The sequence below is a fragment of the Temnothorax nylanderi genome, unplaced genomic scaffold (genome assembly GCF_030848795.1).
Source record: "Temnothorax nylanderi isolate EJ_2023f unplaced genomic scaffold, tnyl_v1.0 TNYL_tig0007_pilon, whole genome shotgun sequence".
NCBI classification, from domain to species: domain Eukaryota; kingdom Metazoa; phylum Arthropoda; class Insecta; order Hymenoptera; family Formicidae; genus Temnothorax; species Temnothorax nylanderi.
This window is the reverse complement of record NW_027249069.1, coordinates 85560-101630: the sequence shown is the minus strand read 5'-3', so window position 1 is coordinate 101630 and position 16071 is coordinate 85560. Positions and strand designations below refer to the sequence as shown.

The 16071-nt window shown below is 36.0% G+C and overlaps 1 long non-coding RNA gene across 1 annotated transcript in view; it reads right to left on the bottom strand.

Moving 5' to 3' along the window:
* The window catches only part of LOC139780216 (uncharacterized), a 159513-nt gene that overhangs the window by 58885 nt on the left and 84557 nt on the right, over nt 1-16071 (bottom strand). Inside the window, exon 3 of the long non-coding RNA XR_011720182.1 lies at nt 6138-6182. This is a non-coding gene — a long non-coding RNA (uncharacterized lncRNA). The remainder of the gene's footprint in view (nt 1-6137; nt 6183-16071) is intronic.

Below are 16071 nucleotides of genomic sequence, written 5' to 3'. Positions count from 1 at the left end.
TCGCGGGCACACACCGATATATATTTTGCTTCGGGAATAATTCACTGGGTAACCGCGATATAACTCGACGCGAACTAACTCGCGCGGGAACCGGTTGTCTTTGATGGAACGCGTGAATAACTCCCCCGGCGATCGATTATAATTAAAGGAACAATTTCTCTCATTTTCGAGCGTAATATTGAATGTCGTGGACATAGACGAACCTATGTTGCACACTTATCGAGACAATCGGTCTTTATCTCTTCGATCACGAAGTGTAATAATCGGATCGGGGCAATTATCGTCGCTTGTTGTCAGTACTTATTTTCGTTCATCTTTATGATACAGTTCGCTTTATGTCTCGTCTAATCTCGTTTGAACAGTGTCTATAGAGTGATACAGATCTCCCTCGAAAAGCATTCTTTCGAACGCAGCTGTACACAAAATCAGCATACAAACGTATATATAGATAATTTTACAAATAAACTCTTAAACAATTTTTCTCAATTTAAATTGTAATATAAATTTCTATATAGAATAAAAAATAGAAAAATATCATCGTGTATTATAAATTTAATAAACTCAGATCACTATAATTTATCACGTAGAGATTTTATTCACGATATCTATGGTGACGTTCTTTCCATCATTTTTCAGAGATAAAATATACAGTGAAACTGATTAAATCGTATCATTGTTACGAATTTCTTTTAAAAATTCGTGAACAAAGATATTTATGGCAAATCCTAAATATTTGTTTATATATATATATATATATATAATATATATATATATATATATGTTATTGTTAATACTGGAAAGCTATTTTCATCAATTGCCTTCTTAGAATCAGTTAGTCCCAGACAATTGTTGTATAATACATTTGATCACAGTTTCGTAAATCACTATGTTTGTCTTTTCCAACAATATTTCTTACATTTTTACAGGAATTAGAAAGTTGTAAATGAGAAATAATTTACGATATACAATACATACACACACATACACACGCACACGCACATTACATGTACACTTACCCCTTACCCCTTTAATTTACAATACTGTGGAACAGTCACAATTGAAAGGCTTCTGTTGTAAAGGATGTAATGAAATAAATCCTTCGTTTCACTTGGCTTTCATTCTCTTCTTTTTACAAGAGACTGACATAAATGCGGCTTCGTTTCATCTTACTAATAAAAATAAAATAAATTTTTTTACTTCAAGACCGTCTCATTCACCAAAAAAAGATTTATTTTTTAAATTGGTTGTAAAAATGCGTGTTGTCACACAGACTCGTCTATTACTATTGTACGAGAAGTGTTGCTTTCGAAAGATTCATCACGTGTAAATATTCTCGAAGACTTCTCGAGATACTAGTAGTAAGTATATCGCGAGCCTGACAGTGTTCGACATAGAGCAATGGGAACGAGAAAGACGGAGAGATAGTTCTTTTGAGGAGGTATTTTCAGGCTCCTTTAAAGGTGGGGATATTCAGCCATAAATAACTATAAACAGGGACCTCTGTAAGTCAGGTAAACTCGATTCTCGCACGGAAACTATCCGTATAAGTCTATACAGTTAGTTGATTGTGTATAAGAGTCTCTCTCCTCCCCCTCTGTCCCTCTATTTCGATTCGGCGGACTGTTTGGATGCTGGTGGTTTTTCAGAGTCACGCCCTGGAAGGGGACCGCGGGTCGCGAGGATGTTTGGGAAAATGGATCGCTTACAGGTGCGACGTATTTAATCCGGAGACATCTTCATAATCTGTTAACCCCCATGGAAAATAACACACAGCGAGTCCGCTGAAGGAAAGCCCTGCCGCAGCTGTCGAATCAATTCGTCTTCCCGTGCGTACATACATATAGAGAACATTCGTACAGAACAAATGCATTGTTGGTGACAAAATAATTCAAGAATTTTGAAATGGTTCTGCGTTGCATTAAAAAATCGACAATTTTGCCATATGTAAAAATAATCAACAAACAATAATTCCTCGTCGCGACCATCTCGCGATGGAAATCGATTTTGCGTTTAAAAGGAGAAGATGGAACTTTGTAATAAAACTATAATTTCATCTCGCGGTGAAAAACTCTGAGACTGCTCTTACCCGATAACAGGACGCGAATGGATGAAACACTTATGGGTGGATTTTATCTGAAACGAGTGTATATCCGATACGGAGATGTTGAAATAGTTTTCATGTACCCACAGTGGGGCGCACTCGGGGGCCACGCTTTGTCGAAGGTACGGTCAGTCGTTCAAGCAAAAGTGATTTTCTATGGCGCGCCATATCGATAACATCACGTTAATGCCATTCACTTGTTTGCCTCGAGAACCGATGCCTCTTTCTGGGGGTTATTATTGCCAAACGATTCGCAGCATTCGCGCTAACACGAGAAGAAAAAAAGATCGGTGTGACGTAATTTAATATGACTAATACTTGCTGAAGATGAATACAAACTCCGTTGATTCATATTCGGAGAATTGGAGATTTAACGATTGATCTTTTGATACGATTTATACGACGACACGATATACATGATTATACGAGAATAAATAAAAAACAAGGGAATTATTTCTTTATTCAAAAAATACAAAAGCTATCAATAATATCTTTACATTACTTTTCATTCGTAATCTCTTTGCAACACTCGTAATACACTTTTCAGCATTCTATGAGTTTTCTTATATTTTGAGAAAAAATAATTTGGTTGATTGCGCGCGAAAAATACATCACTCCTTTATTTCGTTATTATTTTACTAAACTGTTTTTATCCATTCATATACTTTTCTTTATGTTATATAGTTATTCCTATTTTTCTATAAATTTCAATTATGATTTCACATTTTCCGTTCGTATAGAAATCTTACCACAGCATGCTGCTCAACACTGCTGCACACAGCGAGTGGTAGCTCACTCTTTGAAAGTAAACAAAACACTGCAAGTTTATTACTGCAGATAGGGATACACACACAAGGCTTCCCTAGATTTGCAGTTGACCTAATTTCGCTTTTGCTCAAATATTTTGAATAAAATAATAATTGCTCTTAATTTTGTATTTACCCTCGTATAATATAAATATAAAGATAACTAATTTTGTTAACACAAAATTGATTAATAAATATATATTTACTATCCACTGAGAATTTAATAAAATATTATAGATGGTACATTAAAGAAGAAATAAAATGTAACATATAACGTTCGCTGTTGCCAATAAAACACAAGCTAAAAAAGTTAAATAGCGAAATAAATGAGTAGTATAAGATGACATGTCTTTAAAAATGTCTTAAGCAGATTTCCTATAGTTTATTGCAGAAATTAAGATTCGAAAAAGATTTATAATTGTCTGTGTTATTTTTCCATAAAATAATTAAATAAAATTTTTTCGAAAAATAAAGGTACAAATACACTATACAGCTATTAAGCTTCAAATTCGAATAATTTAAATTCGGAACTAATGGCAGATCTATTTAATTGAATCAAATAGTTTGTTTTATTATTCAATTGTTTGTTCAATATATTATGGAAAATGTATGTATAATATTTACAGTGCAGACATGCTACTATACAGATGTTTCTGCAAATGTTAAATATGTGAAGAGATCTGATGATTCCAAAAACAATGACAAATGATTGTTAAAAAGACCGTCAAAGGATTGTTATCCTTCGAATAGTCGGCACGTCAAAAAAAATAAAATTAAAAAACCGGCACATTTCTAAGGAACATTCGACATTCAAGCAGAAATATTTCTGCTTAAAAAATGTCATGGGTTTTAGTATTTATTTGTCACTTTCGAATCGACGAAACACATTGAGTTTCGTGGTGGTCTCTCTTGTTCTTTCCTAGAACTAACAAAAAGGGCATCATTTTGCTTGAAAATCGATTTGTTTGTTCGGCGGACGTAAGTTTAAAGTTGAAGGCGATCGGCATTTCCGAGAGCTGCCGGCTTTTCCTGGCTGATTTTTCTGAAATTGATGGCGGCACTTTATTCAGAGCGCGACATTGGTTATAACGGGTTCCCCGTTATACCTAATGGCCTTGACAAATTTGTTTGGGTCGTGTTTGTCACGCCTTTTCATATAGACTTCCGATATAAAACTACCTTTTGCACATGGACATAATGATTTGATCATGAAAAGAGATATTAATCTATTTTGTTCACTTTACTAATCTATTCTGTTATTTTTGTTTATTCAAAATTATTCTTTTTTATTTTATTTAAAAAGATCGATGAAAAAGATATACGTTGGATTATTTGATTTTTAATCGGAGGTACTGTATAACGAAGTATCTGTGCGCGAGGATATTCACTATCTTAATATCTCATTAGATCTGTTATTTTTCTGAAATTTTTTGGTAAAGTCACTTTTATTCGTGTTGCAATCAAATATATCTGTAGCAATATTGATATTTGTAGCAATATTTGAAATAGTTTTTAAAATATTGAGTAAAAAGATTTAGAGCAAAACACATATTTGATATTTTCCATATTGAACCTTTAAACTGAGAACGAGTATATAAGTGACAAACAAAGCAATATCAGTAAAAAGCTAATAAACTTAAAAAAATAGGAGAAGCATCGATATAATTTATATATAAATTACATATTTAAAACATTTGATAATAATCTTTTCGTATATGTCCAAATCTTCTCGTATATGTCCAAATGTATGCATATGTCTGCACTTGCACTGTTTCATAGCACGGAGACAAACACGAGAGCTCGCAAGCAGAATTATGCATATAAACGCAATTGGTGCTCACGGTTAAATAATGTTGCAATATACCGACAATTTCGATAATTAACATGAAGTTATTCCAACGTAAAGGCCACGCTGTCTGCACTCTTCTCTCAATTAGCGAATACTTTTACGACGCGTGCATGTATTTCCGAGAACTCGCTGCATCGTACGTGCGCGATCTCTCCTTTTTCTTTTCCTCTTCTTTCATTACGAGACGATGAAACCCGTCGAAGTGACCATTTCGTGGACCACGAAGAGGACTGCAGTAAAACGCATTTTTTTCGAAAGATTTCGACTCCCCGCGCTTTTCTTCAGTTTTATTTTACGCTCATAAACATCTCGGACTGATTTACTATTAGATCTCACCGGACTACGTAATCGCCTATAAAGAATTTATTTAATGCTCTTTCGTTTCGTTTCAACAGTGACTATTTATCTAAACACCCATTCCCGACTGGGCGCTAAAGATTAAAATAACACTGCAATTATAAATCAAAAGATAGAAGTTTATATATGCATAATATCCCGTGACTATTCTGGTCAAATTTTTTGACGTGCCTATTAGCTAATATGGATCGGATTCTCATTTTGAAAATCCGAGAGTGTTCTCTTGCAGGTTCTTCAAATGGCAATGTCTAAGAAACGAATGACGTCGCGCTCATGTTTCCACCATGTGCCTACCATGCGTGCGGACAATAGAAGAATGATTTTTCAGTAACGCAAATAACATCACGTTTTACGAACGGTTTCAACAGAAACCGCTGTTTGTATTTTTAGATAAAGTTGAAAATCATAGAACACTCCGTTATAAGATTTGACAATTCTAACAGTACCTAACAGTCCTTCTTAAAGTGTTTTAAGCTTTTATTTTTTAACCTTCAAAGGCTACATGGTCCATATATGGACCTCGCATATAGACCTTTAATCGCGTGTAAAGCTAAGTATAATCAACCAAATCTTAAAAAATTATGAAATAGAGGTAGAAAAGACTGAAGAATATAATAGAATTAGAAAAATTGTCAATAATTAATATTAAATTGTCCAAAAACATCAATTTTTAAAAAGCCTCAAGTGGTTGAGACTCTTCAACCTTGAGGTGTAGCCTTTAAGGGTTAAACTAATATACGCTAAGTTATGCTTTCTATTTAATACTAAATTCAATATGTCTCGATCTTCAATCGCTGAATCTTATATACTAAACATTATTCGAATTGCAAGACCTACGTCGACTTCTTCAGATCGCATTACATCAGCCTAAAGTCCAACAATTTTTTTAATTATAAAGTTTAATTATTTTGGATGCAAGTTTTATTGCTCCTCAATTATTCACATAATGCTATTGATCATAATAAATTATTGTACACGCTATTCTTAAAAAAAAATTACATTATATGAGAAGAGGATCACTCACCAAGAATCGTTACTTGCCGAGTTTTGTGCGATGTCCTTCCAATCTCTGTAAAACAGGAAACATTACATTATGTAGGCTCCAATAGCTCCAAAAAGAAAAATCAACAGATTGTTAAAGTTTACTAGGTCTATATTCCAATTAACACAAAAATACAACTTCGGCTTTTGTTAATACAATAAACGTAAGAAAAGTGTTTCTCTCCGCACCTTGCGATAAGAAAGAAAAGAAAACTTCGTTTTACTCCAATGTGAAACAGTCCCTCGTTCACCTGTGTCCAATTTGTTAGAGTCCAGTCCTTCACTAACTACCTTTTTGCTTCAAAATTCGGTAATTGCTTTACATTTATATTCGATAGATAAGAGATCGATCTCCAAGTGTATATCTAGCCCTTACAGATTATATACATTGCAAATATAAAATATAAAAATATAAGAATGTAAAAAAGAGTATGTACGAGATCAAGTAAAGTGTGTTATAATACTCATTCAATAGTCATGTTGTTCTTTCTCGGGTCTTCAGCAAATTCTCAGTATTTTTTATAAGGTTATTAATAACGCGTTTATTTTTCGCAATTCGTTATATCACTCCTTATTTTGAGCTCCATAAATGAATATAAGAAATAAAAATACAATTAAAAAATTTGGCAAATATAATACTTTATATATAAAAAATTACATGGAGCCTAGTTGTTATATAGGACAAGCAATATGTCAGCAAAATAACACTGCTCGAGGAAAGACCTCTGTAATTACCTACATCCAATAATTTAGTGACAAATGTCGGTCCGAGTTTCTTTAAGATGATTAATTTTTCATTTTTTGAAACTAAAATTAAAATAAATCAATTCGATATTTATGTTTATATCAAATTTATATTAATATAAATTGACTTATGCTCCTGTTTGTTATACTATACGATGTCCCTTTAAAAATTCTATTGTATTAGCTATGACTTTCACATGCATTAGTCTTTTAGAAAAAAACATTTTTTTTCACGAATCGTTTTCACTACAAAATATAACGGAACAGAATTTATTATCGATTTGTTACAGTGTAGGACAAGAATAAACAGAAATAACGAATATGCTAGTATGTCAAGTATATAGTGATATTTTGCAATCTCCCTCTATCGATAATTTCCATTAGTTACAAAGAAAAGACATTAAAAATGATTTATTAACAAGATAAATCATTAACTTTAAGGTACCGAAAAGACCATTCAGATGACCCAAGGCTTTCACATTTGGAAACTGTAGCATTGTGATATTTATATATTTGGTACATACCTCTAGTTTGCAAATTCTTTCTTTTTCGTGCTCTAGTTTAAATGACACTCATTTTTCTTTCGAAAGTTTTTTTCCGGAGGACATTGTATGTGAAGATGACATTTTTGCAAAAGATAAATGATCTCTATCATATGGTTCCGAACATTTTTCTTATTTGCATGCAAACGTCATATATAACGTATGGATGTGGCCCATATGTTCTATTATTGTTAAACTAGATCCTAGAGAATAGTCAACGTAAATTGTGACTTATTAACAATAATACTTGATACATAAAAGCTTAATATTTAAATAATTTAAGGCAATAAATACAGTAAAATATACATCTAACTTTGAATATCATATATAAATGTGAATAAAGCACGATAAATTGCAAAAGAATCCTTAAAAGAGAGAAGGTATTCAAAAATAAAATCCTGAATATAATGATTGAAATTACTCCAAATTATGATAAGCTACAAATAATAAGTTAGAAACAAGTTACAGAAATCAATTCTAGAGATCCTAAGCCGCACATTAGCATCCGTTTTATTGTTCTTTACATAGATCTGTGCAGAAATATCCCGTAACCCACAACGAATACCAAGAGCCGCTACCGGTCTTACTAAAGAGAAGCTCCCAGCAATAAAAATGACAAAACACTTCGGAAAATATTTACGACCTGTTATATTTTATCGTAAACGAGATAAAAAGGTTGCTCGCTCAATGAATTATCTATACCCTTTGGTTTTGAGCGAAGTTTTTGCGTACGCTGTCGGTTAGCACAAAAATTGACCACACGCACGCACATTTTTTGACTTCGGATTTATAAATTTGCAAATATTGGACCTGTAATTTATATTCATCCTTACTTTCAAAGGAGGCGATCGCGTAACATTAATCGTGTTATTACTACTATAAGAAATTTACACAGGAAAAGAACAAACTGAACGTACACAGAGATCTGTCTTTATTAATCTTTTCGTTCAATTATTTATTAATCCGGAGGTTAATAAATTAAATATATCAGATTAAAAGACATATTTCTACGCTTTTAAGGTAAAATCTTTTGTTAAATGATTTATTCAAAGAGCTGTCAGTTATAAATTGGTGAATTCTTTTCCGCCATTCGACGAAGAGTTAAAAAGCTTTAACTGTAACAGCCAGGTGATCTCGAAAGTCTTTTTCTGGCGGTTTCGACCGCCCCACTGCGATATACAATAAAACTGCTGCATTATTCGATATGTCGCCGTCGGAGAATCCTGCGCGGCAGCCACGTTGAACTGCGGTTGTCGTTGCTTCGGCGACAAGCTATGGAGACGTCTAGGACATTATGCGCACGGTGAAATCGTAAAGGGACGATTTTACGAATGTTCGGGATCTTCCTCGTGTCCCGGCAGCCGTCGGCTATCCACTATTCTCACCATTTTAAGATGCATCCGGATGAAAGTGACATGTAACACGTAAAAAACGCAGAAATACATGAGCAAAGTGTATGTTGTATTTATTGTTGATCGAGTAAAAATTTCGTTATGTTCATTCCCTGCAATCTTATTCCCACGAGAAAGATTTTTAGATATTTTAGATACTTAACTCGATAATGTAACAACCTACATATTAATGAAATTATTTAAAAACTTAACTTCATTATAATATTTGAAAATATTTTTATTGCAATTAAAAATACAAAATAAAGCAGGAAATATGTTATAGTAACTTTTGTATAAACTGCGAGCGTTGTCTTTCGACAATTAATTTACATTACTTTTTATTATTACGCTATTGTCGTATTACGTAGATTTATCTCAATTAGGAAACTTTTCACTTTTTCGAAAGATATTTTTGAGAAAGACCTTGTTCCAAATAATTGGCTAAATTATTTGGATAAATTCCGTGTAATGAGATTACATACTAATTGAACAGTTCGAAAGATTCAAATATATGGCTAAACAAAAAAAAAGTTAATCCGGATGCATCTTACGAAGGCGCGGCAGATCGCTGTCCTTCGCGTTTCGTTGGGATGGCGAACGGCCTGCCTTGAACCGGTACCACGGAATCCAGAACTAAAGGGAGATACCCACGGACCCGAGACACGACGTAATTCTTTAATTGCTTCGGCTAATTGGCCCCGAGTGGCGCCACAACGCCACGGAATATCACCGATGACAATTATTCCGCGGGAAGCGGACGGCCCGTAAATTGCCGGTGTTTTTATTCCTCTCTTAATCGCGCGCGCGACTCCACTCTTCACCTCTCCTGTCCCACTCCTTTCTCTCTCGTTTCCCGCGAGAATCGTCAATTCGAATTCGGACGAGGCTTTCGTGCGAGCGGCGATGACAAAGGGAAACCTTTAACGACGCCGTGCGAATCCGGATGCTTATCTAATTGTAAGCCTATTGGCATAGGCAAAAAGGGCGCGGAGATGATTGTACGTCTCGCGAATACTTTGCATTCTTAACGAAAATTTATACGCGGAAAGCTTCTGATTTTATATCATGTACGAGGTGTACGAGAAACGTAAGGCATGCACATGTATGTATTTTGAAGACGCCACAAGACAGTAGTAATATAAATATACCTATTAGAATGTGTACAGAATTTTACATATAAACGTTTAATGCTCCTTAGATTGGATAAGGAGTCCGCGATATTAATGAAATGACATAATTCAAGTTAATTATTACAAGCCACGTGAAATATACGAAGCTGTCCGTCGGCTGCGGAATTACGCACGCGTAATTCATCCTTATGTACAGTAAATTTCACAAAGCATAATACTTTATAGATAACGTTAATCCTAAAGGTTTTGCGCTCTTGCCATCTTAATTCTATGACGGTATTTGTAGTTTATACTCTGACAAATCAAATCTTTAAAGTTGAGTACCTAACCGAATATTTCTTGCTTCAAGCCTCCGGCAAAATAATTTCATTCAAAATTTTTATGTTCGTTTAATAACTGTCTTCTGAAGAATCTTATATTATTTTATTTAAAAAACATCACGAAAAAAACATTTGAATTTTTCGTAAAGTAAAGATTAAATACATGTATTTCAAAAAATATGCAATAATTTTCTAAATCTTAAATGCCACGTAGTGATTAAAACCTAACCTTCGCGAAGCAAAACTTAACTTTGGAATTGGAGCGGTATTTTGAAATTATGTTGCTGTTTGCGACGCGGATCTTGCGAAAGATTCTGTAATTAGCTTACGTATTAGACCGTAGGCTTGTAGGCGTCTTCGAGTCTTACTTCTCGGCGCGCAAATGATTTATGCACAAGCGATATGAGCGACATATATACGATTCCGCTGCGGCCGAGGGAGAGTACATCGACGACGAGGTCTCTCTAGCTCGTCTCTGACAGTTCAACGAGCAAGGAACATCTATAATGACAAACCGCTTTGGTCTCTCGCGAGCGAACGGACACTGGGCGGTTCAGGGCCGTGGCCAATGTTATAAATGCACCGTCGAAAAAAAGCGGCACGTACCGCTTAGGGATCTATCGATAGATACGATATCCTCGACGCGCGCACGAACGTGACCGCGGCAAAGATCGATTTGTATCGAGGGGGCTCGAGAGAGGGCGAGATGGATGGGCCGGGCCTCGAAATCTATTAGTCATCACCCACACGATACCGAGACTCTCTCTCGTTCTCTCTTTCTCTCTTGTCGGTGCGGACAGGTAACACGAATCGATGGCATTGTATCTCGCCAATCATGATGCACTTTTTCCGAATGGAACGTTGATATAGCTTCATGGAGAATTACGATCCAATGGGATTCAGGATGATAAACAAAACGAGCGAGCGCACGGGTATCACGCGCGTAACAGCTTCAATTACGCTAATCGCAATTCCGATTGATAACGTGATCGCAAGGATCGTGCCTTATATTGCGAATGTAAGGCTGACCTAAATCTGTAATGCGCGCTCCAGTTTTTATTTTACTAGCGCAAAGACAAACACAAGATTAACTATAGCATAATTTATATCGCGAAGGATATTTTAAAATAACATTAAATCTTTACGTATTCCCTATAAAAATTTGCAAATAAAACTTTCAGAATATCAGCGCAAATGTGACGTCTCAAGTTTTGTCATGCATGTGAAATTTTAATTATATACGTACCTCGTGCAGAATTATTTTGAATCTGTAACACGACAGTAGTTCGCAAATAACGAACACGCAGACGTGAATCAATTGCTGGTCGTCATCAAAAACGACTAATATACATACACACATACAAACACATTAGCTTGATTACGTTAGTTATTCCGAAACGTAGGACGAACACGATAAAGGGGCCTAAGCCGCTCTCGTCAAAGTTGCTCACTTCCCGCCACTCGGGACCACTCCGAGTCCATTCACTCAATTCATTTTCATCTCCGATTCACCGTCCACCCTTCCTCCACTGTTCTCTCATTAGCGTTCTTTCCGGTGGCCCCGAGAATCAGAACGAGATTCTTCCTAAGAAAATTAGCGCTCGTTTCCGTCCGTAGGACTCAATTGCTCCTCGATGTGGAACAGGCATGGAGGCGGACGGTTGTTCGTTTTCTGCCTGATGAATATGCTCCGACGGGTCGTGATAAGTATATCGCCGATTTATTTAAAAAATCATGATATTTCTCTACTCGAAAAAGAAAACATTCAAAGGAACAAATTTGAAAAATTGGTTCGCTTGTAGAAAAACTGAATCAATTGTAATAAAGTATCATTGATCTTGATTAAACGTCATTCAAAGTAAAACATTCTGAATTGAAGACGCAGACTTAAAGAAGTGCACTTATGCGCTTTTGTTGCGTAATCTTATATCACGTGCACAATATCGGCACAGTACACTGTGTTTGAACAATGCTTCAATGAAACATCAACTAAAATTAAAATTAACAGACAATGCACGGCTAAAATAACATTCGTAGAACGTATTTGCGCACTGAAATAAATGTCGACAGAAAGTGAGAGTATTAAAAGGAAAAAAAATTAACTAGAGTCTTCGAGTCTTTTCGTAACAAACGTTCGGTTACAAAGTTGCGCCTTTTCGTTTCAAGTAAAATAGTAAATGTCCGACAAGAATCCTATTGACGACAGAGGCGTGTACAGGACAAACCTGCGTGACCAATGTGTCGAAAATGAGTATAGGGCGTGGCACGATTCACCCTCTGCTTACACTTAGAAACTCGTAATATTTCTTTCGGGACACTCCCACAACTTTCCAAAACAAAATGCCAATATAATATTTATTATCTACCGAAAAACGTATTTGTAATTTTTGCCGAACGATCGAGTTGAGATTTAGGGAAAAACGAATAATTGAAAACAATCGCGAGAGAATATCTCGGAAATTTATGACACAATTGCAATTGATATTAACGGATGCACAAAACTATTGTCGGCAGTAACATCTTGCGACGAGACTCAGTTGAAAGACATTTGTTCGATATGGCAAATATCGATACAACGGACGCCTTTCAATAACGCCTAATGATATAATATTTCCCAAAAAAGATCTCGGGAGGGTTCCTCGAGCATGTATACGTATTCACACCCGCACGCTTTGCCGTCGTGTACTGTGGTGAGCACGGGGATACACTAGGGAAGTTGCATCCGCTGCACAACAGGGGGTGTACGGTCATTTTTTAGGGGTAAGCCCGTGTTCATGGGGGTAAGTCGGCTAACGAATCGTTTTTCTTCGAGGGTCGAAGTAAGATATCGATGTACAAAAATAAAAAAGGCACGTTCGCGCGCGCGCGCTTCGAGACACTTATTGTGGATGATGCTATTACAACGCACTGTCATGTATCCCTAATGGTTAATTTTAATGCGCTTTCGAGCTGTCATCCGGGAAACAGTGTACAATTTATTTCTGTCAGTCGTAACCGCATTACGAGATGCCAGATGGATTTTTGGCTAATCGAATCCCAAGTTATCGTTAACAGAATGTATAATTCAGTGGCTAGTGGCAGTTACGCTGGTCATTTTCACTGATATTTCAGCAGTTTCCATTTTCTCTGGACCTACGTGAATCTTCCGTTAGGTTTTCTGGAAGAAAACTTCATCGGAAGGATATCCGACGATTCCGTAACATCGTATATTACACGAAGATTTGATCAGAAGAAGTGAGATACTGTCGTCCAACAATTTATAGAGATGTCGAATATACTGTTCGCTCGTCTCGATTTTCGATTATCCTCGTTTTCCTTTCGTACCGCGAACCGCGATCTTTAACCTTGACGCACCTTCGAGAAGGGCCATCGTGCTTGCTATGACAAAACGGCGGCGTTTTGATTTTCGGCTGACTAATATGTCGTAAAGCGCCGTGCAGTGACAACGGGCGGAGCTGTAAATCCTATCGTAAAATTATGCTGGTCGCGACGTACGTGTGCAAAACTATAAATATTAATGCGCTTCCCAAAAATAGTTCTTCCCTTTGGCTCCGTTCCTCCTTTTTTTATTTCTCTCTTTCTCGCTTCCTCGCAACGGCGCCGTAAATCAAGCCGCTAGAAGGAGGTTGTCAGCGAAAAATACGGCGGATAAAGGCGACCGGGGGTAAGAGTTTGTTTTAGATGCCAGAACCCCTTTCGCTCGGTGAGAAACATTGCTTTCGGCGGCCGCGACTTCCTTCGAGTACCGAGGATTCATACGATCCATCAGTCGTTTTCTATTACGCTTTCCTATAAAATTCGCGCGTAGATTGAGAAATATATCCTTGTGCGTGAAAAAATTCAACTTAATACGGAGAATAATTCCAGGAAAGTGTCTCTAATAAAATGCAATCGTTTCGCCATTTTACGAGCAATGGAGGATACCACATACTATACCGTAATAATTTTATTTTTTTATAAATATAAATTGATTATCTTTCTGATACTTCTACTGGAAATTTTTCAAAAATTATAATTATCACGAATATTTGCCACGAAAGTATCGATTAATATTCCTTCGGTGTTTTTCGAAAGAAGAGAGATAATGTACAGATATATATGTGACAGACCAACGAATATATTTCTAACATTTTGAATTTCAGAATGACCGCCGATGTCCAATGCCCGAGGGGAAACAAATAAAATTTTTAATTTCATTATCATATTTCGAAGATTTTTCATATTTTACGTATAGGACCCCTTCTCGAGACTTTTGGAAGGAACACGGACAGCCAATATTTTTGTCGGTGATCGCTCTTAAAGATACCTATCAACCCTTATCTGCTCGTGCATCGCTCGTAGAAATCTTATCTCAGAACCACTTCAGCCGCTCACCGCTCCGTCATCTCAAGATGTCGGATTCTGCTTTGATCCCTCGCTTCGGAGTTTACCACAGGACAATCAGGGGACTGACACAATCACTTGGGACTTAACTTCGAGAGAAATTAGCCATGTAGATTATATATGCACACCATGTATATCAAACTAGACATAAATAGTAAAAACATGCTTATCTTCAAGGCGTCAATGTATATGCACGTATGTGGAGTATGATAAAATAATCCTGAATTGTACGAGGCAATTTATACATCAAGTATTATAAAACTATTACTCGAAATTTACATAAACATACATAATTGTATCTATGTATATAAATTGATTTATATATAAACATATGAAAATACCGATTTATACAAACGTAAATATAACTTTCTGAATTAAACGTTACTTGCAAAATTAAAATATATGCAAAATTAAAATATATTGTACTAAATTTCCCACCGCGCATTCTTTACCCCCAGGTCTCGTTTATAAAAAATAAAATTATCATTAATGATATTAGTGACGTTTAATAAATAGCGACGCCTTTCTATATGTGCAACTTTACACGTGCATGGAATGTGCTCATTCAGTGTATAACGATTTATTAGATTTCTCATCAACTTGCGTGTGTGTCGGCAGGGGCAACCAGAGGAAAGATCCCACCGGTGCGGCTCACCGGCAGAGTTTGTCATTTCACTAATGACTCTGAGACAAGATCTCGGATCCAGATCGCCGCTTCCTTTCTCTTTCCTCGCCTTCGGTAACGGCATAATCTATTTCTACTGTCTAATCTCGCCGCGGAATCTACAAACTTTTGCATGTCTGATCACATTCGTGGTGGCTGCTTTCGGTGCCTTACAAGTGGCGTTTCACGAAGAAACATGCACTTTTAGTGAATCGTAACGGAATTTTAGTGGACCGTAAAGTCCCGCCGACATTCTCAATTATGCCGGATTTTGTGTAGGGTTCTCCTCGTGCGGCTATCTATCCGTATTTTGTCCTCACATATGAAAGCTTTTATCAAGCTTCATCTGATGACTCGCGAAGTAAAAGTAGGTCATGAAAAAGTTCAAGATGAAGTTAAAATGATAAATCAATTGAATGCCCTAATCAAAGCTCGAAGTTTTTTCGATAAATAATACAGAGAGAACAAATTAAATATCTATTAAAGAGATATTATTATCAATATTTGTCATTTACACTCAGAATCTAATATTGTGGTGGCTGGATTGCAGTGCTTGCGGCGCGGCGCTTAAAATTAGCGATACAGCCGCCATACATGTATATGTATCAAGAATATAAAATTTATTTCTGAAGTTGACAAATAGTAATCTGTATTAGTCAAGCTTCAAAAAAAATTGTTCCAATATCTGCGTATTGTTTTGGTATCGATTCCGCGGCACTTATATTATACATATTCGTATGCAG